Raw genomic sequence first — 25,428 nt, forward strand, 5'->3', positions numbered from 1 at the left:
TTGAATGTAGTGGTCGGTCATGCATAATTTTTGTTGGGACCTCTAGTCTTTATAGTGCTTTTCCAATCATACCATCTTTGGTACAGTACACTTTTCAACGCATTTTCGGCACAGAGATTTGCTGAATAGGCATTGGATTTTTTCAACCTCTTCTATGGGTGTACGTATCACTTAATATGGCTGACGATCTGCGTCTGTGGCAATTTCATTAAGTTATTCATAACAATTCCGCATTTAACGGCCAAATAAATGAGAAAGAATGCCCAAAAAGTATTCGCTTACCTAGCATCAAGTTAGCATTTAGTTTTCGTAACTTCTGGCATCGTGCTTTCACGCGAAAACTGTGACAAATTGATAAGAAGCCAAACATGTAAAAAACCCATCAAAACTACATTCAAAAGGAAAATTTTGAGTTATTTTGAAGCGCAGGTTCCCTGAAGTAGGAAAAATCTTTTTAAGGCCCGGTATTAAAAAAACAAAAGAAAATAGAATCACTGTAAGTGAGAAAGAGGGCGAATGAAGAATACTATATGAACCATTTACCGAGGAAAAACAACCATGTAGTGACTGTTTTACCCAAACGCCAAACGCATTCTAGACCGATCTAAGGCCTGCCCGACTCAAATTGCATCACGGGAAAACACTGTAAAAAATAAACTAGTTGACAAATCCTTTTCAAATTTTCAGACAAAAAATATGTCTCATTAGTGAGCTTTAGTCATATTTATTTAATTCAAATTGATGACTATACTCGTACAATCCTCTTTTCAGCCTTACACCATTCATTAAATTTTGTGCAAAGTTTTGCAGCTGGTTTTTCTGTACAGAAATCAACTTTTTCTTCATTTCTTCAGGATTGAAGATATTTTCGTAGTGTTTGAATATCCCATTATTTTTCGATAGGTCTTAAGTTCTGGTGCATTGAGAGTATTCATGTCCTGGATTACAGAAGTGACCACTTTGGGTTCAGATATCTCCAAGGCAGGAAAGGCAGGAAACGATCGGAAATAGGAAGGAATGGAGCGGAAGTCTGCTTAGTTCGGCATTTTGGCTGCCCTGAAAATGCAGATCCAGATACGAAAAGCTTTAACAGAACATTTATACGGCAATTTCAGACTTTGTTCGGTACCATGATTTACATTAGAGTCCTACCCGGGATTTCTCAGTCGGGAATTTCCGGGAATTAGAAAAATTCGGGATTTCCCGAATCCCCGGAAGCGCTTAAAAAATCCCGGGAATTCCCGAAGTCAATAAAATGTGCTAAATTACTAAAAATTTACACGATCAAAATTGGAAAAACAAATCAGATTGAGCAAGGAAAATGATAGTTCTACCTTGATGGCTTAGTCTTAGTAATATTATTTTCCTTAAATCTGGTTTATACATTAAATTTGATTGAAAAAAGGTTTTTTCCAATCAAAAACTTTGTGTACAAATGAAAAACAACAAAAAAAATCTATAAAAAAAAACCATTCCAGTAATGAAACGTTACGGAAAGAATCTGAATGTTCTATTTTGCAACACTTATCATTTTGAACTTCCGTTTCGGATACTGTTGACAGTAGCAAAATCATCAGCAAAGAAATGGCATATTGTAAAACAAATGGATAGTTATCTGAAAATTTACGATACTTGATGAATAACATGAAGTCTAGCTAATTAACTTCTATCGATAGTGAGAAATCTTTCTCAATTCTTCAAATTTTTTGCAGCTAGAATCAAACCAGTTTGTCGGTTAAAGTTCTTTCTTAACACTAGAAGGACCGGCAAATTGAATATACCTATTCGGACCGTGACCAGTCAAAATGACTGGTAAGGGGGAAATTTTTTCTATCAAAATATTTTTAAATTTTTTCTTCTGAAATTATTTTGTTATTAATTTGATAACATTTTTGTTATAAAATTGAAATATTTTTTCACTATGGGTGCCCGGAATCACCTCAGTTTGGCATAGTTGACGAATGCGTGTATGTCATAAAATGAATATGTCAAATAATTATCAAAAAATTGAAACACATTATCAATCTAATTATAAAAACATGTTAGATGGCTATGGTTATTGACCATGGGTGCACGGTTTCACTTCAGTTTTGTTTTAGTAGATGTTTTCTAGCATCCATCGCTCTGAAGTTTTTCAACCCGATGCCTATAAATTATACCTGATATTGTAGGTTTTGAAGCATATTTTTTATATAAGTAGAGCAATTTACCATGGGTGCACGGATTCACCGCCATTCATCCAAAATCAATTTTTTTGCATGTTAAAGGTAAAGAAAAAAGACTTTTAAAGATTCAAATGAAAATTTGTGTTATATACATGGTTTTTCACTATGGGTGCACGGATTCACCGCGTTTTAATCAAATATTGGACTTTTTGCAATTTTTTTAAAAGTATTATTACAAATCTTAACTAAACCAAAGTCGAAATCATGTCTTTCATGTTGAGACATAATTATTTGAATAACGATTTTTATTTTAAGCTCCGTTTTTTCATTCCTGGAAAAGAAATATTTCAATTCTATCTTGAAATAATAAATTTATTTATTTATTATTAAAAAACAGGGTTTTGCCATCGTATATTTATCTGATAAGATCTGATCAACATCCGAGAAATTGGAAAACAGTTATCATGGATCGAGTGAATTTAAGGAATTATATGCATCAAGTTATGTCGTGCGACGGAAAAAAATGGAAATAAAAATAATGAATCAACATGGTCAAATGTACACATTGATTTGTTTTTACTTAAAAGTTTTTCGATTGACTAATGTTGCATTTCAAATGCCTATCATATCTAACTCAAAAATATTTTGTGTTCTGAAGCAAGTTGAAAACTATTTATTTCTATATAATTAACAACAGCGAATTTACAGCCATTCCGTGCACCCATATTGAAAAATCTTAGCGCCAATGTGGTCTATCAGATAGACTGGCGTGAGTCTAGTCAAGGTATGCCAGGTGTACTGGGTTCGATTCCCGGTATCGGCAAGAAAACTCTAGGGTTCAAACCCCGTAAGTTGCCGACAGGTAAGATGTGTTTCCTCTTATAATAAGAATGTTCAATCAGTTGCCAGCTTTATACACGGGTGCCGGAATACCTGTAAGGGAACTTGAATTGGAAATTTGTCGAACCTAATAATCTAAGAATGCATGTGAATACATACTTGGGCAGAAACTGCGGTGAATCCGTGCACCCATGGTGGATAACCAACGTATGAAGAATAATCAAATATTAAAAAAAATCAATTAAATTGTTCAGTTTCATAGACATAAGGTCTTCAAATTTGAATAAATAAGTACGCAATTCACAATTATTTTACTCTTACTAGTTCAGTATAAAACATATTTATCACCTAAAATTACTTGATTACTCGAATGGACATGTATTAAAACTAACATAACTTTTACAAATCTTGATGAAATTTCGCCAAATTTTGACAGAAAGTTCGATTATAGTTGAGCAACAAAACAGACCAAAAAAATTGGGAGTCAAGTGCTTGAAGCGCCACACAGCGGTCGATCCGAGAACTTTTTCTACAAATTTCCATGACTTCGCATCGAAAATCAATAATTTCATAGCTAATGACACACTCCTGCTCACTATAAATCAACTAAGGCTCTTTGTCTTGAATGTAGATTGCAAATAAAACCAAAAGCAAGCGAAAAAAATTTATCTTGTTTGAGTTATAGGTTTGTGAATTTTACCAGTCATTTTGACTGGTCACGGTCCGAGTGTCCATGGCGAAATTTTTCTCGCTTACTAAAAGAGCTAGTGAAATAAAAAGTACACAGTTTTGTAGAGATTCAAAATTCATGAAAAGTCGTATTTTTTGCGAATTTTTAGAGCGTAGTGTTTAAAAGATATTCAACAAACAAAGTGTCCCACCAGTCATTTTGACTGGTGCGGTCTTTCTAGTGTTAAACAAAGTTTGTTTTGGGTCTTCGGATTACTTATTGAATTTTTGATGCATTTAAAAAGTTTGAAATGTTTTGCAATACTAGGTAGAAGTACTAATTTAGATTTAAAAACATCATATTGATGAGGATTCGTACGCAGTAGAACATTAAGATCTTTATGTTGAAATCTTCATTTTAAATTTTTCCCGGGAAAAGGATCGCCAGATTTTCCGATTCCCGGGAACGCTAAAATGGCCGGGAAATGGACACTCTAATTTTCACGCTATTTTAACTTTAATTTTTTTTAATCTCAAGCCAATACAGGGACCTTCTTCTGCCATAAAAGCTTCCATGTGGCGATTTCGCACAAATCGGTGATTCATTTTTATATACACGGAAATCACTTTTAAATACACGGAGATAGAAATGTAAACCCTCATGAAACCAAAAAAAAGGTAACTTCTCCATCTCCGAGGTGAAACTCACCTCACCACAGCGAGGTAAATTTACCTGAAACGAGCTGGAAAAAAGGTACAATTCACCGAGAAAAAAGGTGAATCCGAAAAAGATACCATCTATCTCTTCGAGGTAAAGCTTACCTCGTAGTGCGTTGAATTCTACCTAAATTGAGCTGGAAAAAAGTACAATTCACTTAGGAAAAAGGTAAATTAAAAAAATCTCCTACCTGTTTGCCGGAGCCGCTATTGGCAGTTAAGCAGTTTCCCATCCAGAAACAAGTTTGGAAATGGAAAAATCAGTAAATGCTTTAAATTTTGTTTAGTTCTGCTAGCTTCTATTAACGATTCTTGTTAATGTTACAGAACCAAGTTGGCTCGAACGGAAAATGGCATGAATGTGCTTATACAGGAGGATCCAGCAGCCATGGTGGCGCGGAAGATTGCGAAGAAGGTGATCTAGCATGAGCCAGGATTGTTTATCCTGTAAAGGAGCAAAAGGTAAATCACTGAGCCGGATTTTGACCAGCCTGAGGGAAGCAAGTTGCACTGGTCTTGCCCCAACAATGACTTTTTTGGGCATGTTCATAGATTCCAAAACAATAATATTGAGGTAATAATCAAAGGTTTGAAGAACCTCTTAGCTGAATGAAACTATGATTTCAAAGTAGTCGAAGATACCTTTGAATTCAGCTACAGTACAGCTACTGTAGCTGGATTCAAAGGAATCTTCGACTACTTTCAAATCACAATATTGAGGTAAAAATCCCCGTCTATCTTAAATAAATATCAAATTATGAATGAATATTGTTTCTGTTTTATTTTAAATTTATGAAACCATCCAAAACACAGCATTTAATTTAGTCAGTTAATGGGAAAACGGTGAAATCTACCTTTCTGCTCAGTGAATCTCGAAAACGTTAAGTTTGGCTTTTGTCTAGGTTAAACGCAAAAGATACAATTCACCTTTTTCGTAAATGAACAAAAAAAAGGGAAATTTACCTTCTTGCTAGGTGAATGGGAAAAAGGTAAAATTTACCGAGAAAGATGGGTGGAAAAAATCACCTCTGCTTATCGGTAAATTTTACCTTTTTCATTTTCGTTGTAGGTTTTTCTACTCTCATAGGGTGTTTCATTGTATGTAAGCACGATTTCAAACCGAACAGTATAAACACAATTTAGGAGCTAATCCACTATTATGTCCTTTTTATAGTCTTCTGTTAAGATTCAATACAAAATAATATTCCAGTCATTCGTAAGCCATTGATCAAATTTTTGATCGAAGACTGTTCATTAGCTGCAGATTGATTTGCGATGATTTTGATTTTTTTTCTTTAAGTCTTTTGCGAAGTTTTCGATAGAATCTGTCGGCTTCACATGTTTACTCAAATTTTGGATAAGGGCCCTAAAAGTTTTAATCGGTCTCTCATGAGGACAATTTTGCGGATTCATCTCCTTGAGTGCGTTCTGGATTTGGATCTTATCCTTTGACTGGTGAGCTGATGCCAACTCCGGCCAAAACAGTACTGGGTGATCATGGGCAGCATACGGCACGGCGTGTCCAGGCTCTTTCGGACGTTAACAGAGCTGTATCCATTATGTCAGTGGTCACGAACGGCTCCAAAACCAAGTCATACAAACAAATGGATTGCCAAACCTTTGTACCGAATTTCTCGGTAAAAATTTATGTTTCAGTATGGTCAACACTTTAGCCATCCCGAACAGTGTAATACTGGTCACCTGGAAGTTCTTATTTTGACGAAAGCAGTTTGTTTTTGATTCCGCTTGGCCTTTTCTGCTTCTTATATGGCCGGGATTCGACCAGACTGAAGTAAACGCCATCAGCATTTTTTCGAGACAATTGAACTTCATGTGCAAATATTTTCATCTAGAAACGAAATCTTTGATGTTTATGAGCAAGAATCAATAGTTTATAGTTCAAGGAATTCATTTAAATCATTTCTATTCGATTTGGGATCTAGGATATGAATTACTCGAGATTTAGTTTTTGTTGTTTTTAAATTTTCTAATGGCGCTCAGTTCGGTTTGGTCGAAGGCCGGCCATATATCTTTAGACCAAATCTCACAGGTGCTGAGAGGAGATCCCACGATTTGACCACATCCCGAACTGTGATAGTCTTCTTATTGGCGCAAGCACACATGATTTTCCGGTCCAAAGTTTTGTCCACCGGACCCAGTTTTTGCCCAGATGTTTTTATGTCCCCATAGTTGCTTTCCTCTCCATACTCCCGAATCGCACTTTGGACCGCTCCAATGCTTCTTACACTTTCGCTATCAGACTCAGCGAAATGTTGAGGTCAGTACAACATTGGTGCACGTTATTTTTGCGGTTTTCCGGGGGAATGCTTATTTTCCATGAAGATTATGGAAAAAAAATCCATTTAACAGAGTTTTAAGCTGAACTGTAAACAACAACACATGCACAGTCGGAATCAGCTGTTTAAACGTCGTTTGGAACGGGCAGGGTTGTGTCAAAATCATGCTTAGACATAATGAAGGAGATTAACTGTAGAAAAACTTCCAAAAATGTAATTGTGCAATAATAGAGACCCCTAAGAAAAAGCAACCGAGAAATCCAAAAATTCAAGTAGGTTAAGTTATACCATTCAACAGAGCCGAAAATTGTATCCGTACTATACACCCAACTGTTATACAACAGCCGTTCGAATCGATACGACAAATCGACTGTATATCGTTCTTTCCACAAGGTTTCAAGGTCAAGAAGTGCATCGCTCTAACCCCAGGAAAGTAAAGTACAAATCGCGGCGGATGACGACGGTATGAGGTATGAGCTGCAAAAGCGAAAATAAGAGCAAAAATCGGTATCGCGACGAACGAACCGAAATCACGCTCCAATGAGCCCCAGCAGCAGCAGCAGTTTGTGACTTCCAGGCAGGTCGGTCGATTGCATACAATCTCGTAGTAGGTACCTACCAACTTTTGGCTAGGTGTGGGTGTGAGTTGTAAGACATGTTTTCTGGTAAACACAACGTTCGCTCGCTGGCGGCGGCGGAGCACCCCGAATCTAAATCAATGAATCGTAGTAGAAGCGCAGCTACGACGACGATTGGTGTAATTTTTTTTTTCAATCCAAATTCGTCCCACACACAATTGGGGTTTGTTGCTGCCCACGCTAAGGGAGGATATTATTTCGGCAGCTGAGAGTTTCTCCCGGCGCAGTGGAAATTCTCTTGCTCCATCATGACCCGAGTTCAGAGTCAGACAGAAGTTCGTTCGATTATCTCTCTTCCTTCTATGCTGAGAACTGGAGAATTTCTCCCCCAGTTGTTGTCGGTGTGCAATTTGTGAGAACAGAATAATTGCAGGAAAATTCTTGTACCGATGTCGAAGAATGTCCTCCATCATGAGCTCCCTGATTCACCCCAACCCAACCCGAAAGAGTATTTTTTCGATTTTTTTTCTTCTCTGGAGCTAATAGGCCCATCATGCACGCAGCCAGGAGAAATTCTAGGGCACGAAACGGTTTGAAAACAACTGCTGCTGCAGAAAAACAGAACCAGTTGCTAACCGGACAGTTTTCGACGGATGATGTGGTGATGGTTCAACTGCATCAAAACGAGAACCGGAAGGTGGTATTTCAAATGGGTTGTGTAGTTGTATGGAACGTTTCGAGTCGTGTTGTGGGAAGACAGAATGAAAAAATAAATAAATAGAACGGAGACAATTGGGCATGATATGTGCTAAACCGAACCCTCTTCAACCCGTTTCTCTGCTCTCGAATCCCATCCCCCACAGCCAGACGCAAATATGTTACATACATCAGCTCCGAGTCGCAAATCGGATTCCATTGTGAAAAAATTATTGTGGGAAAATCATTTTTCCATAATCTGACACGCTACAGTAGCATTGTTCCGATCGAACCGTTTCTGGGAAGTTAGTACCTATACCTAACATGCAGAACTATGCAAAATATTTGTTTGGAATTATTTCCACTTGAATCATCACTTAACACCCACGTTGGACAATACCTTATCGGAACACACCGGGCATATATCTTCTCCACACAAACTTTAATTCAATTAAAGTTTCATTAATCTTTCGTTGTTGAAAAGTTGAATTAGGATTCATTTCCTGTAGTAAAACCTTTTAACGAATGTTTTATTGATTCGATGCCATTATCAATTGTCTTGAAAGCTTTTAGAATTGTTATTGTTTCCGAGCACATTTCTTTCACAAAAAGTAGGAAAAAGTTCTGTTTTGACATTCTCTCACGGGTTAAGACATTGAAAATTGTTAAACTTCTCACAAAATCTAGGGTCAATGACTGCACATTTCAAATACCCGACGCACGGTAGTAATGTTTATTTGATACTGAAAAATATGAAAGCTATACATTTTATTCCGAGGACAAGCTTTCACAGATTTGGAATGGGCTGGAGGCATTCTTAGTAGCACCATCGCATTTCTAAATTTTTCTCGTTTCTTCCATTCCGAAGGTAAGTTCTTTAAAAAAGGCGAGTCCAACTGAAAATAACAGCAAGTGCACCTTTGAAGGTGCATAGAAGTTCCAAATGAGTGCCATATTAAACCAAAAACTCTCGAAGCTCATTTGGAACCACATGGATTACGAATGTTGCATAGACACACAAACCGCACGTATAAAAGTAAACAGCACTTTTGGAACTTTTGAAGATCATTAGAGCACCTGTATCCGTGGTCCAAACAGCCGGTTTAAACCCAAATTCCGACCCGAGCAACCGCACTGGTGATCCATTACACCAGTTTCAACTCAACTTTTTTTAGAGCTGGTATAAGGATTGATCCAAAACTGATGAGATTTGGATCCAATTTGACGCAGTTCCAAACCGTTTGACAGTTAATGGAACACGAGTGCAGTTGCCAGTTTTTTCATTGGATCGGATATAATTTCTTTGGTTCAATTCTTGTATAAATTAGACCCAAGAATAGACCACGAATACAGATGCTCTTAGTAGAGTAGGTCCAAACAGTTCGCAAATTCGTTTTCGAAGGCCGGCCACAGTGCACGCGAATTGCGAAGCACTGAAAAAAAAACTTCGTGTTTTGCAAAAAAAAAATCACATGTGAGAAAATCTTTACAAATAAGTTTGTAGAAAAAAAATTTGTGAGCAGGGGATACGTACGGCGCAAAAACAACCTTAGAAAAAAGACCGTAGGGGATTTGAAGAATATACACGGTTCCAGGACCTTGTGAGGACGTCGAAAATAGATTTTTGACGCTATTTTGAAATCGAAGATGGCGGTTTCCGCCTAACTTCAAAATGATTTAAATGACTGCAAATTGCATAAAACACCCACAATATGGGTATGTGAAAGGACTCAATTAGTCGAAGTCGAATTGCGCTGCTATGGTACGCCATCTTGAAATCCAATATGGCGACTTCCGCTTAAGTTTAAAGCTTTGTAAATGACTGAAAATCGCATGAAAAAAAATCTTAGAAAACTACGACAAAAAATCAAAATTATAAAAAAATATGGCAGAAATATTAGAATATTTTGAAAAAAAATACATGAGAAAAATATGACAAATGTGACAAATCATGACAAAAATATGAGAAAAATATAGCAAAAATCTGATAAATTTGACAATAAAATGACAAAGCCATTATCAAACTATAAAAAATGAAATAAAAATATAACAGGTGGCAGAAATTTGACAATAAAATAAAAAAAAAATCTAACAAAGCAATTAAAAAATTTGATAAAAAATTTCCAATAATACAAAACTCGACAAAAAACATTGACAAAAAATTCACAACATTATGAAAATATGACAAATGTATTACGCCTTCAAACAAGATAACAAGGAAACTAACAATTCTACATCCAGTATACAAAGCACAGTTGACAGTTACACACTGTAACTACCGATAGCAGTTAAAAACAAATTCAAATTTACGCTGATGTGGACAATTAAGAAAACAGGATGGAGAGAAGCTGAGACACAACATTTTTTGATAAGAAATAGCACCCTAGTAAGTAAGACAAAAATCATATTACACAACACATTTTATTGTTGCATTCACAAACTTCAGCAAAACCCTGAAGAAGGCGAAATATATTACGCCGAAACGTCAGATTTTTCTTAAATAATTTGACTGAAAGCCGAAAATTTTCCAAAATTAACAAATAACAGTCGTGAATGTTTTATCAACATGACAAATGTGATGAAAATATGACAACTATAATAAGTAATGAAAAGTGACAAATATGACAAAATTTTGCAATAAAATGACAGAAATTTGACAATACATACCTCGTTTGTTTTTGGCAACACACCAAAATTGAGCGATTTTTTTTACCTTTTTTATGTTTAATTCAGCATTTTTTTTTTATTTAGCTCTATTATATGAGTTTTAGCCAGTAAAACATGGAAAAATTAACTTGTTTACTACTTAAAACTTATATTATTAGGCCAAATTAAAAAATGTCATGTAAATATTATGCTTTAAATTAATTTTGATTAATTTGAAATAAAAATGAAAAAGTGACAAAAAATCGTCCTTTTAGGATGTTGCCAAAATCGAACGGGTCTGTACTACGACAAAAATATTACAAATGTGATTAAAATATGATAAAGTTATGAAAAAATATGCTAAAAATATGACAAAACTGTGACAAAAAAAAACAAAATTATGACAAAAAATGACAAAGCTTTGTTATAGTTCGTTCTGTCATAATTTTGTCATTTTATTGTCAATTTTTGTCATAATTTTGTAAATTTTTAATTTATCGAATTTTTGTCAAGGTTCTGCTAATTTTTTTTCTTTATTTGATTGTCGAAATTTTTTGAAAGTATCGTTTTTTGTTTCGATTATATTTGTTTTAATATCTTCATGTCATTCACGACTTATACCAACGTTGCAGTTTGCGAAACATGACTGAAAAACTTATCCGGTACAACTGTGATACTCTTGGATTCGAACTCACGGACATCGGATCAGGAGTCAGGACGCAACTGATTTACCAACTGAGCTACATATATCACAGGCTTATAATTGTGTCTTAATTTTGTCATATTTCGTCATATTTTTATCACATTTGTCATGTTTTGGTAACATATTTTTCATTATTTTTCTGGATTTTTGTCATCTTTTGTTTAATGTTTGTCATTTTATTGTCTGATTTGAAACATTTTGCCATTTTTTGACGAATTTTTGTCAGAATTTTATAATATTTTTATCCCATTCTTCATAATTTAGAAAGATTTTTGTCACATTTTTGTCATTGTTTTCACAGAACCTTGCCATATTCTAGAACATTTGTCTTATTTTTTTTTGTGATTTTAATGTCAAGTTTTTGCCATATTTTTACAACTTTTTCATATTTTTTTTTATAGTATTATCATATGTTTGTCAGATTTTTGTGATTTTATTCTAAACTTTGTCAATATTATGTCATATGTGAAAATTTGTTGACAAATATTGGTTATAATTTTAGTTCTGTCAGGTTTTTGTCATTTTATTGTCAAATTTTAATTATAGTTTTGACATATTTGTAAAAATTTTGTCATATTTTTATCACATTTATCATAGTTTTATCAAATTTTAGTTTGTCTTAGTTCTTTCAGATTTTTGTCATTTGATTGTCAAATTGAAATCATAGTTTGGTCTTATTTTTATAAAAATGGTTATATTTGTGAATGTTTTTTTTTCATTTTTGGTACACATTTTTATTACTGGACTACACAAGTTCCGGCAATTGAAGTGCGATATTGGAACTAACATTTAATTTGATCAAAACAAAAACTTTTCTTCTAAATTCAATCAATTTTACTTCAGAAAATAAACATATTTTCAAAATCCATGGCTGCAGTTTGATATTGTTTAACTCAAGCTCAACCATTTGCTGCAAAAGCTCATGACAGATATTCTGAAAAGCCCACAAAGCTTTTTGTGGTATAAATGGCGCTTCAGAACTTCCAAAACTATAAATTTGGTAAAGATCGGTTGAAAACAAGAGAGTTTTAGCGGAAAAAATGTTAGGGGTCATTTGATTCCCGGCGGTATAAATAGGTATGGGGATTTTTTTTTATTATCTGACAATTTGCGCCGGGGGTCTTCGGATTTTCTCTAAAATTTCAAATTTGTTCGTTTCAGCACCATAAAAAACATGTATTATTGCAGATTTCTTTTATTTTTCGAGTTAGATAACGTTTAAGTTTTTTTGAAATAAAAATTAACCTCTTTTCAAATGCCCATAACTTTGTCAATTTTCAACGTAGAATAAAAAATAGCACATCAAAACGCATTAAAATTTTACCAGCTATCCAAATAAATATCAACAAGAAATTGTATATTGATTCTCGGTATAAAATAAAGGAAATATGTTAAAAACAACGTCCAAAAGTACCGTCTGCACCACCAAAATTTTTTAAACATATTTCATTTTATAGTCCTATTAATTTCACAACTTTCATCTGAAGACACCAAAGTGGGCCAAAAACTCCTTCAAGAGTTATGAAAGAAACAGTGACAATAAATCTCTTTTTCAAGGTCAAAAACTAACAATTTTCGAACAACTGCACTCACATAAAGGGACTTCTTCTTCTATCGTAAGCATGTGCACCGGGAGTTAAAAACCTGCAAAAAATACCATTCTATAGTCGAATTAGTTTTACAACTTTCACCTAAAGACACCAAAAAGAACCAATCACTTCTTCAAGAGTTGTGGAAGAAATAGCATTAAAAAACATCAAGTTTATATATCTATGCTTCCAACGCTGAATATGAAAAGGCTATAATCGAGCTCACCAACAGATTTAAGCAGTTTTCGACATCGCTAACTGAAACATTAGCGCCGCTAATTGAATCGCTTAGTGATTCAAAGTTAGCGATTGCTAATTAAAAACGCTAAATGTGCCGAAAAAGTTATCGCTTTAAGCTTAAAGCGCTAATCGCTATCTGTTGACCAACAATGAGACCGGATCAAATATCAAGTTTTTTACCCAAATATTAAGTTATTCATACCCTCAATTATAATATTTAGTTAAATAAATAATAAATAAAAATGAGAACATTTAAATTCTAAACATTTTATTGGAAGTAAGATAAATTGATCGAATTTTCATACAGTTATATGAGCAAAACACAATCTGTCTATGATGGGAATTTAGTAACCTCTCAGTGTTCAAAGCATTAAAAAAATTATCGAATTTTCGAACAATCACAAGAGCGTAATACAAAATGCGGAATATTCGAACTATATTTCATTTTTTTCGTTAAAAATTTACTCGATTTATCGGTTTTATGCCGAGAAGATAGTATGCAATTTTTGCATTAAATCTTTTGTGCGATTTATTCTAATTCATTATTTTTTGCAATATTTTTTATTTTCTATATTCAAAATCCTTCATGTACAAAATAAATGGTACAACCACCTTAAAGTAAAAAGCTGATTAAAGGATGTTAAAATAGTTTTGTATTGTTTTGCCGTTTATATCGCTGTTTTTTTGGGTTATTTTTTCCCTCTTCGAGTATTTCTTTTCGCAAAACTCACACAAGAAGTAAAATACAATCACTGCCTTCATAAAACTTCATAAATAACTCAAACCGGTACCATCAAAAATATACTTTTCTTTCCTTTTCCGTATGCATTTGGAAAAAACGACGATTGAACATACATTAGTGATGCGAACATTGTTAAAATCGAGGTACCCAGTGTGGGTGCAGAGTTGTAAACGCTTGCTTTGATATTATTTTTTTGATAAGTTATTTATCTTCTCTTTTGAAAAAAAAAAAAAAAATAGATCAAAGAACAATCAATGAATATAATCGTTTCTAGGGTATGCCTAAGAATGAACGTTTGTGTAAATGGTGTATAAACGCGCAACTGTGCGAGAATCGTTATACCCTGATGCGGGCTCAAGAATACATTTTGGTCTTTATTTCTTCCATAACTCTTGAAGGAGTGATTGGTTCATTTTGGTGTCTTTAGGTGAAAGTTGTAAAACTAATTCGACTATAGCATGGTATTTTTTGCAAATTTTTAACTCCCGGTGCACATGCGTAAGATATGAGAAGAAGTCCCTATATGCGAGTGCAGTTTTTCGAAAATTGTTAGTTTTTGACGTTAAAAAAGAGATTTATTGTCACTGTTTCTTTCATAACTCTTGAAGGAGATTTTGGCCCACTTTGGTGTCTTCAGATGAAAGTTAAGAAATTAATAGGACTATAAAATGAAATATGTTTAAAAAATTTTGGTGGTGCAGACGGTACTTTTGGACGTTATTTTTAACATATTTCCTTTCTTTTATACCGAGAATCAATATATAATTTTTTGTTGATATTTTATTTGGATAGCTGGTAAAATTTTAATGCGTTTTGATGTGCTATTTTTTATTCTTCGTTGAAAATTGACAAAGTTATGGGCATTTGAAAAGAGGTTAATTTTTTTTTTCAAAAAAACTTAAACGTTATCTAACTCGAAAAATAAAAGTCTTAGAAATCTGCAAAAATACATGTTTTTATGGTGCTGAAACGAACAAAATTTGAAATTTTGGAGAAAATCCGAAGACCCCCGGCGCAAACCCGTCAGATAATAAAAAAAATCCCCGTATACCACAAACGTTTTCCGAAATCTACAATCTTTAAAAAAATGATAATGAAAATACACGTGCATTTAAAAAAAAAAACAGTTATATAAAAAAATGTCGAAAAATAATTGTAAGAGGAGTTATATAGTCATTTGAAGTTAAAAAATGTCATTTGATCTCTTCTGATACGTGTTAAAGCGCTCAAAGTTTCGGTTTCTCGACCCTCAAAAATCACCACAAACACAAAAGGAGTTCGGAAAAAAAAATTATGTTAATTTATGTGTAGATTTATTGTAATCAAATTTTGACATGGGAGGTACTTGGCTACCAGAAGTTTTTTTGAATATTCACCCTTCTTCAAATAAAAAGATGAGAAGAGGAAGGGAAGCTCCCATACAAGTTTTGGGGCATGACTCGAAAACTTATCAAGCAAATGGTCGAATTTGGAGCAAAACCTAAGAGTTTATGAAAAATGTATCTAAGGCAGCTCCCTCCCACAAATTTCATATTCAAAACAATTGTTGTAGTTTATCTTTATATTGCAATTCGAAACTTAAGTTGCAGTTCGCATTCAAAAAGTTCAAAAAAGTGGTCTAAAAAACCTACTTTTCATTCGATTGCTAGTGAATACTGTTTGAGCGATGGTAGAGTGTTTTAAAAAATGTGACTTTATGAAACTTTATTAAAATTCTAACATTATGCTGTATTTAAGCTTCGTCTGTCGGCATCGCTCTCTGACCAAATCACCACCCACCGTACCTACTCGGAGAGCAAACAAACACGTTTTGCTGGACGCGCTGCTTGTGGTTCTAGAAATTCAGGAATGATTTTACGTTTATAATTTTCATATTTTTGTGAAATCTCACAGCGTGATTTGTTGCACCTCACTAGAATGAAGATTAAATTTGCTTTCGAATGAATATACTTTTGATTGGTCCAAACAAAGTGAAAGCACTGAAAATCCGGGTACAACCTGACGGTGGTCCACAAAAAGATATGAAATTTCAATTTGTAAAAAAAATTGCGCAAAGTAGTGAACTTTGAAAAATTTCAGTAATTTCAATTTTTGTTGCATCAAAAATCTAAAGACAGCAAAATGTTAGAATTTTAATAAAGTTTGTTGACATATTCTTTAAAACACTCTACCATCGCTCAAACAGTATTGACTAGCAATCGAATGAAAAGTAGGTTTTTAGACCACTTTTTTGAACTTTTTGTGACCATTTCATTAAAAAAAATTAAAAAAATATTTCTTGTCTTCATGATGTAGGCATTAACTTCAGCTTTCATATGTATAAGGCAAATATTTTTTTGGACGTGTAACATATGAACTACAGTAGATTTCGTGAGGCATATTTTTTCGGATTTTTTTTCTTTCATGCTGAATAACGAGAAAACTTGTAACTTTAGCTGTATATAATGTTCTAAACATATTTTACTGACATTACAAGGTTTCTTTTGATGTAAGTTTTGTTTAAATCGGTTTAACACGCCAAAAATTATAACGATTTGAGCTTGTGGTGTCAAATTGACACTTCTAGTGCTGATTAGGGTAATGAAATCTAATGCGGATGAGGGTTGAGAATCATGCATAAATAAATAAAAATTTAAAAAACTTCCAGAATCGTCATTAATTTTATTAATTTTCGAAGGCGTAGCAAAGCACACCGGGTCAGCTATTGAAATATAAAATTAGTTGCATTTAAGCTAAACCTTTACAAAAAAAATGAATTATAAAAACTTAAACAAGAAAATAAAATCAAAAATGCTCAAGATTCACTAGTTACATAAGTAGGACTATACTAAGCCTAGATTATCATTCACTAAAGTCAAGAGTTTCTAGAATTTTTTTCAGACTTGATGAACACTCAATCGAAGCAAAAATCCATAAAATTTGCAACCGACACCAGATAAGGCCTGAATATTTCATCAATCACAGCGCTCAATACATCACAAAACCCTTCCACACCGGGTTTTATGATGGTGCATAATCCGGAGGATTGTTTGCTGTCGGACACTATTTTCAAAACATGGAATCACGATGCAGATTCCGATGATGAATTCAGCCCAAGCTTCCCGGTGACAAGTATTTTGTCATCAGACTTACTAAAATAGCTCCTCGAAACTCCAGCAGCCAGACTCCAGTGGGGTTTAGAGCTCCTCAATGCGACAAAATACGTCAAGTTTATATTTGCGCTAAGCGCTCCGACTAAGCTCCTTCCGATGTGTTTTACCTAAAGCAGCAGCAGCAAGACCTGTTCAATCCTGCTAGTCGTAGCACGTTTGCACTTGATAGCCCATGTTCTTGCACTTGTTCTCGCATTACTTTCGAAACTGGTGCTCCTCCTAAGGGGGTTTTGCTTATTGTATACACAATTTCATAACACCTCTTGCTTCCCTACTCGGCTCAGTATACACACATATTATTTACAGGCCATCACTAAGAATACGATTTCCACTACCAGCTTTCACATCGGACCAGACCGTCATTATGATTCAGAATCAGTATAGCAGCACCCGGACGGATTCCAGATTTTTTTTTTTGCTGCTCATCCCATTCCCCAACTCGAGTAACACTACAGGGCACTGTTCGTTCTTGGGTTGGATCCCCGAATGAGGAGAAGGGCACTCTGTAAAGTAGTTAGACAAAAACGGCAAAATTAGAGCTGACTTTATTTGAACGGTGAACCTTTCGTTAACGATTGAGAATTGCTCGTCGTGTATATGTAGGACTAAGTTTCATGTCGCTGATCTGGTGCTGCCGCTCTTGATGTTGATGATGCTCCTCCCGATGATGATGGCTACTTTCCAAATAAAACAAGCAAAACTGGTTTACACTCTAGGTCCTCTACGCCGAGAATAGAGATGATTCCGGGAGAGCCATCGCCGTTCATGTTCCGTTCACACGAATAACATCGAATATACACCCGTCCATACACAACCGAGTGTGTAGCTGAACTGGACGACTCGATGGATGGATGATGATGGCATGGCATGGCATTGGTTTACAGGTTCTTCTTCTTTGCCATTCACAGGCACAGTTCATTTCGGTCTCCTGGTCGATCGTCGTTTTTGACTTTGGCAGCAGCCCTCACAGCAGCAGCTTGGACTGGACTCAGAAGCTTGACTTGGCCTAGCCTGGCCGAGGTTGGTGTTTACGTACGAGAGAATTAAGAGCCGCGCGATGAGCCAAGTGAAGTGGTGGGCAAACACACGGGTGCAAAAATCCAGAATCAGAGATTGAATGGAGAGAAATGTGTGTACCATGGTTGCCAAATTTGATATGGCGACCGTGAGATTTTTTTTCCTATTAAAAAAAAAATGAGTGTATGCTCCAGTGACACTATACAGACGATTTAATGACATGGGAAAAAACTGAAAATGAAAACTCGTTACATAAGAAAATGACAGAAAAATCCTCAAATCCTGCCTGAGGGCAGGTGCATAATCGCAGGTTGCAGGATTCAGAAAAAGATTCTAAAATAATTTTATACCGATATTTGAAGCGTATGATTAAAACTATGCTAATATTTAAAGCAAGCGAGCCAAAAATTGGTACGCTGGAGTACAGAGAAAAGGATGTACTTAGGATCTAATAAATGTTGGTGCTCATTCAATGCTAAATCAGTGTTCACCTGGAACTTATCCAAAGTGCTAGGGTATTTGGAAGCATATGGGAGTATCGCAGGTAATGCTACAGAAGAGATAACAACTTTGGTCGCAGTGATCTCTCAAAAAAAAAACATATAAAGTGGATCAAGTAATAAATATCAGTACAAGGAAGATTTGGCTTTATAACAGAGGCCGATTTTATGTAAATTTGCATTGTAGCCCTTTCCATGTCAGCCATCGTAAGTACATATTTTTTGAAATCAAGATCATCATGTTTAATTGAGTGATGTATCAACACCCTAAATCAACACCCAAATCCTTTCCAATGGTTGATAAATCCCTTTTATGAACTTGATCTCGTTATCTCATTCTAAAAAAATTAACTCTAAGTCCAGAATTTAAAGCGATACAAATTGAAATCAAAAGTACTTTTATTGAACGAATCGTTAACAAAACTTAAGATATAGGAATTGTGACGTCACAGCGTAGCCCTTTTCTGGTTATTTTTACCAAATGCTCTTCTATACGATCAAACTTTATGAAAATTTCAGAAAAGTATCAGTTTGTTACAACCAATCCCTGTCGTAACGTCACAACGCGCCATTTTTTTCGAAATCACGGTTTTGCCTTTTGCGAACCGTTGTGACGTCACGATTTTTTTTTCAGATACATGAAAAAAATCATCATTATTCATTCCTAAAGTAAAATAAATGCATTGAATCCAAAAAGGCACAAAAAACAGATAAGTTTTGCAATACTATGAACATGAATTTCATTCAAAATTCATTTTTTGGATCACGTGAATATGATGAGCTTAGCTTAGCTTGATTGACGACTCACATCCACCATAAATCATTGAACTCGAAAATATTTTCATATATTTTTGAAATTGTACGGAATACTTCAGTTTAACTATATCCTATATTTAAATTTTTGTTGCTTTTCATAATCTGAATCGTATAATTTTGAATTCCATGATCTCAGGCGTGACTCAGTAGAACGAGTTCCACATCGCCAATGGTTGCTACTTCGTGATTGACCGAATCCACCAATTTTGTACAAGGGTCAAGACAGAGGCTCTTGGAATTAGGAGCTCATGCTGGATGTACAAAACTGATGTTCTCTCTTTGAACATCAATAACGGTGCCGGCCACGGCTTAGTAGTCCTAGATAGTGAGGAAAAATAGAGAAAGGGATGAAAAATATAAAATTGCGCTTTAGGACCGAGGTCACATCTTGCTCACATTATGCTTTTACCAAAATTTCTCAACTTGCCTTAGCAATGAGGTCGTGATCAAATTTTAAGCTTTGAAAAGGAAAAATCGGAAATATCATGCATTACAATTAGTTCCAGAATTGTCATTTAACCGATATTCTACTGTAGCAAACCCTGAGTTGCAGTGTTTAGAAAAACTGTGATCTTTTAAGACACGATGATTTCTTTGTTTATCACCAAAACTATCAAAAACTTGGATATGCGAATTTTGCAACTGAAAGTTCTTCTTGAAACAATTTTTTATCATACTTGTGTAATTACTTAGAACTTGAAATTAATTGAAAATCATATAGATTTTTTTAATATGTTAGTATTGTGTTATTCTGCGTCAGCATCATCTGCTTGTAAATTTATCTCTCTATGCTCACGACATCGATCAACCTTATAAACAATAAACTTGAATGAATCATTTTTCGGTTAATGACTACAATAAGTATATTTGATAGAGATGTACCGAATAGTGGTATTCGGCGAACGGCCGAATACCGAATATTGACCTTTTCAACTATTCGGCCAAACGAATATTCGGCCGAAAATTCGGTCGAATATTCTATTGAGTTTTTAATGAAAAAAATTTCAACGATTATTTCATTGCTTTCTATTTCTTCCATATTTATGCCCCTCATGCTTCTTAGTCGATTATTTTCAACCAGATGATATTATCGGATGATATATTACAAGATATTTTCAAGTAGGGGTCTTTCTGTGTTTTAAAATGGCACCAATAACTGAAAAGACATCAGTTTCTGTGAAATCTGAAACAGGTGTCAAGCTTGTTGCTTCTCTGATATTGAATTGGATGAAGGTCGAATTTGAGCAAGATATCTTCAAAAAAGTTGTTGAAAAGATAGATGATCTTTAACCTTCAGCATCCCGTACTTTCAACAACACGTATCCACACGGTCAGGCATTCAGGACGATTTTCGAAAAAAAAAAAAAAAGATAGGCATAATTTATGTAAATTTTGAAATGTTTGAAAAATCGACATAAAATCTAAAAAAATTTATAGAGGTATTTGTGTTTTTTATTTGATTCAGCAAATAATCTGAATAAACCCGAGCAAAACTTGGAATGTTTTAAACAACATCTGGACATCGCGGCTAGATCTGACTTTTTTGGATTCTTTACTGGATCTATGGGCAAGCCTGAATGTATCCAGAAAATCTGGAATAAACTATAATCAAAGAATAAAGCGATACTGTTCAGCATTCTCCTGTACGATCTACAGTGAAAGATACGCGAAAACACCTTAGATGTTCTCCTGAAACCATAAGTTTTTAATAATTGTGTAGCTTTTACAACATTACTTTTGGATATTTTATAAACTATCAAAAATTATTTGAAAAATTTACAAGTCTGTAGTAGATATTCGGCCTATTCGGCCGAATATTTAGCTCAACTATTCGGTGAGCCGAATATTCGGCTTAACGGTTTTTCTGCGGTATTCGGCGCCGAATATTCGGCCGACCGAATATTCGGTACATCTCTAATATTTGATTTTCTCTGTGACACTCTTCGCTGATAGAACTATAAAAACAATAAAGTGTTTACATCTTTAAATGATGTCATTAATTCCATATAAGAAGTTAAAAGGAATGAAGGATTTTGCTGCTTCTGCTGTTTTTGAAAATCATTTACATTATTAAATGTAATTTTAATATGTTGTCTATTAAGAGGAATATATTTGAAACATGATCAAAAAGATAATAAAAAAAAGAAAAGGCACTAAACCTGAAAATTTGTGTGTTCTTTCAGAGTTAATGGATAGTCATGAATTTCAATATTTATTTACCTTCCTTGTATCTTGTCTCAATACATTTTGTCATTCAATGTTGAAAAATTCAAATGTATATGATTAAAAAAAAGTATAGGATGAATGATTTTTTGAAAAGTAAGTAGATTTGTAAATGTTAGTTGCAGATTCACATTATTAAATTAAATTAAATTCTTCAATAAAGTTAGGGATATGAATCACTTTTACTGATTAATACCACATTTTTTCATCTTATATGGTGTGCGGTCATCTTAAAATGGTGTGCGATTTCGAAAAGAAAATTTTATGTGGTGTGCGGTCATCTTAAAATGGTGTGCGATTTCGAAAAGAAAATTTTACTCAAGTTAACGATTTTGACGATCTTACAAGTTGTAAGATTAAATTGATGAAAAGCTTAGCACAAAGTGCCATGCTAAATTTGGGAGGATCGGACCACGGAAAGAGATGGCGCAATGACCTTGATATTTTTATGGGATTATGAGAAATATTAAAACCCAATTTTGCACCATTTTCATAAATCTCTATCGGCCGATTTCCTTTCTTTACAGATTTTAACGAAGCTTTAATTTTGACAAATATTTCAACCGTAAGCACCATTTTGATAAGGAGTTATTATAAAAAAGATGTTGAGTTTTTTAAATTAGCTTCTGAAAGTTAATTAAAAAAACATGAATTATCGCTAATCGACGCTTAAAACTCCCATTTTAAAGTTTAATAACTTTTTTGTCATAACTCAAATCGAAATGCGTTCTTCAGATGAAATATTGTTATAATCAAAGCTTAAAGAAAACTCAAATAAAAAAAAATTGATAATAACAAAAATTATTGGTGAAAAACTGGTTTTTATGTTCATACCGAACAAAATCAACATTATTCCATACAAATTTCAGGTTTTTTGCACGACCCCTTCCCGTAGTCCGATCAGGCAAAAATTTTTCATGGAACATTGCGCTAATACATATTTTAATTTGTTTTATTTTAGAATTCATTTTGAAGTTTCTTTTGTGTAATTTTATGTGAATACGGAGTTCGATTTGAATTTTGAAGTAAAAATCTTTGAGGTGGAATTTGTTTTTTTTTTAAATAATTTTATAAAAAAAAATATGAAAGACATATGAATTTGTTTGATAGAAAATGTAATCCATAAAATATACTTTTTTCAAAGATTTTTTCAATCACATTGCATTTATTAATGGCAGCAAGTAATAGAAGCATTTGGCGTGGTTATTCATATTAAAATAGATGTTTGAAGAACTTGATCTTTTTTCAAGATTTTAATTCAAATCACAGATAACTAACTGTTTTATGATTCACAAAGATTCTTCGAAAAAATCGAAGAGAATTTAATTTCAACGTTAGTTTCTTTATTCCCGAATCAAGTATTGAACGAGCGCAATTTTTAATAGAGACGTTTAAAAAAACGCGTTTATGTGAGTTTTTAAGTGTAATAAAAAAAATCAATACTTGAATTCATTGATTGAAGCGCATTGCCATGTTACACTTGTTGAATACAAGAAATACTATAAAAATATTGAAGTAAGAAGTCTTGAATGTTTTCGAATAAAGCAAATTAAATTCAATCACAACCTCCAGAACCGATAATCATTCTGAAAATTGCATTGAATTCCTCTCAAAAAATTTGAAGACCTCCAATTTTCGACAATATGTGATGTTTGAATGAAACATGAATTAAAAATAGTATAATTTTTGTAACGCCACAACGCCTAAAAATAGACACCGACATCACCGATTCTAGAGCGAAAACTAGCAGTGATAATTCAATATCTCTTGTCTTGCATAAAAGATGGATTTTTAACATCATTTCGCAATAATTTTTTATGACATAATTCGTTGGAAAAGTTATGTTTCAAATAAAGAGATAATTGTTAAAATCAATTTATTTTCTTACTAAAATTTTTAAATTTAAACGGCAACCCTCTGAAATCTAACAAAAAGGTAACTGAATATCTTTTGATATAAAATCAAGCTCAAGAAATAGTTAGCCTTTCTGATGATGTGTAAATTATTTTAAAAAAAAATGACAAATAAAAATCTGTTCTCCAGTTGAGATGTGTTTGGAATGGGTCTTATCTAGAATATTGAGATGACACTGCTCTAGTAATCTAAAGCATTTTTGAGGGAGCGCTGCCACTTGACAAGAGAGTTAGGGGAAAACTGTACAAGACGCACCAGCGGGGTAAAATGGCCCATGTCATTCTTTCTCAAATATACACTAACCTATGGCTTCGAATGATGTTTTTCTTCATTTTTATTGTAGTAAACAAGCTTTTTCATCATTCAATAGATAAAAAGTTCTCAAATTCTACTTTAGTTCTTAGAAACAGAGGAATTAATGGAATCAGCGTGAAACTTGTAATTTTTCATAAGTTACATATAAGGTTTTATGGTAAAACAGCTTGTGCAATCTGATCAAACTACAGCTTATCGTTTTACCACTCATGTGCTTTTTCGGAAGACTATAAATATTTTGTTGTATTTTATTAACTTCCTACAAATTTTATCCAAAATCAAACATATGAAAATTGGGGCAGAATGCCCACAAGACCACGTGTTTTACGCTCAAATTTTGAATGCTGTTAACTTTTGACAAAACCCGAATATCAAAACAAAATGCCTTTCTTTTTATTTGCTGACTCCCAAATGACGATAACATTGCATAATTATAACAAATTTCGTCCTTGTTCGAGTTAAAACGGTGCACCAATATTCGATTCGAAAAAATTATTGGCCGCCATGTTTGCCGCGATATCACTAAATGTATCAGTCGAAAAAATTGAAGTTCGTTGCCTACTTGAAGGCGTTTAATATATAAGGATATTAAAAAGTGTACTTTGAAAAGCGAAATTTTCGATCAGTTTAGCAATACTAAATGATTTTTAGCCAAAAAATGGTAGTTTACAAAACTACGATGAACATGTAATTAAACATTTGGTGTTTCAATAATTACATTCCGTATAATCATCGTTCTATTTCTTACCACCCTTCCTGTTTGGTGCGTTCTGTCCACTAGTTTTGGCGTTCTACCCCGCGGTTTGTTTTCTGGCTATTTTAGTTTTTTTACAAAAATATAGTCAAAATCGAGTTTTTATCATATTTTTTCTTTTCGATAATACGTAGATTTCATCCTTGAATCGTTGTCAACTCTCAATTTGGTTCTTAAATGATTGGTATCGCTATAAATAGCAATTATGCTTAGCTGGTGCGTTTTGTACAGTTTTACCCTACTTCGAACCAACAAGTAAATAGGCGGAAGAAACAGTACTCCAGAGAACAAGAAAAAGTTCCTCTTGTGGAACGAATTGGAATAAGTCAGTTTAGCAACATTTGCGTGTTTTGTACACTTGTGGACCTAAGCATTCGTCATAATTTGACTCTTCGCATTTATTTAATGTAACTCTCACTAGTTTGCGATATTTTCATATTTTTTATGTGAGGAGGTTCTGTGAAATGTTCTCTATCTAAGCACATACAATTTTCAATATTCAACTTTGCTTTCATAACAAAAAGGAAAGAAGAAGACTTAATTATCCATTTTTCATTGGACAGAAGTCAAAAAAAAACCTGAACTGAACTTATTTTTTTATTTAAATTTTTTGATAGTTCGAAGATGATAGCTCCGTTGGAAGAGGAGCAGAGCATTCGGAAGAAAACAAGGAGCGGCAAACAATGTTGGGTGATTCTCCAACAAAAAAAAAAGAACAGAGGTTGAGTAAACTGACAGCCAGGCGCGCTCTCTCGAATGATTTATTCTCTCAACTGCTAGCTCACCCAAATCTTTCTGCTGCATCCCCTCTCAAATGGTTAATATTTATATTTGGTCATAAAGTATAAGAAAGAA

The 25,428-nt window shown here is 33.9% G+C and overlaps 1 protein-coding gene across 9 annotated transcripts in view; it reads right to left on the bottom strand.

Annotated features, from left to right (window-relative positions):
* Positions 1 to 25,428, bottom strand: part of LOC129756823 (putative transcription factor capicua) — a 230,443-nt gene that overhangs the window by 113,141 nt on the left and 91,874 nt on the right. Inside the window, exon 1 of one of the 9 annotated variants that reach the window (XM_055753846.1) lies at positions 17,015 to 17,891. The exons of the other annotated variants lie outside the window; for them this stretch is intronic. The gene's annotated coding sequence lies outside the window, so the exon portion shown is untranslated. Of the gene's footprint in view, positions 1 to 17,014; positions 17,892 to 25,428 lie in introns of those variants that run through there. 9 annotated transcript variants of the gene reach the window in all.

Source organism: Uranotaenia lowii, chromosome 3, assembly GCF_029784155.1.
Source record: "Uranotaenia lowii strain MFRU-FL chromosome 3, ASM2978415v1, whole genome shotgun sequence".
NCBI lineage: Eukaryota > Metazoa > Arthropoda > Insecta > Diptera > Culicidae > Uranotaenia > Uranotaenia lowii.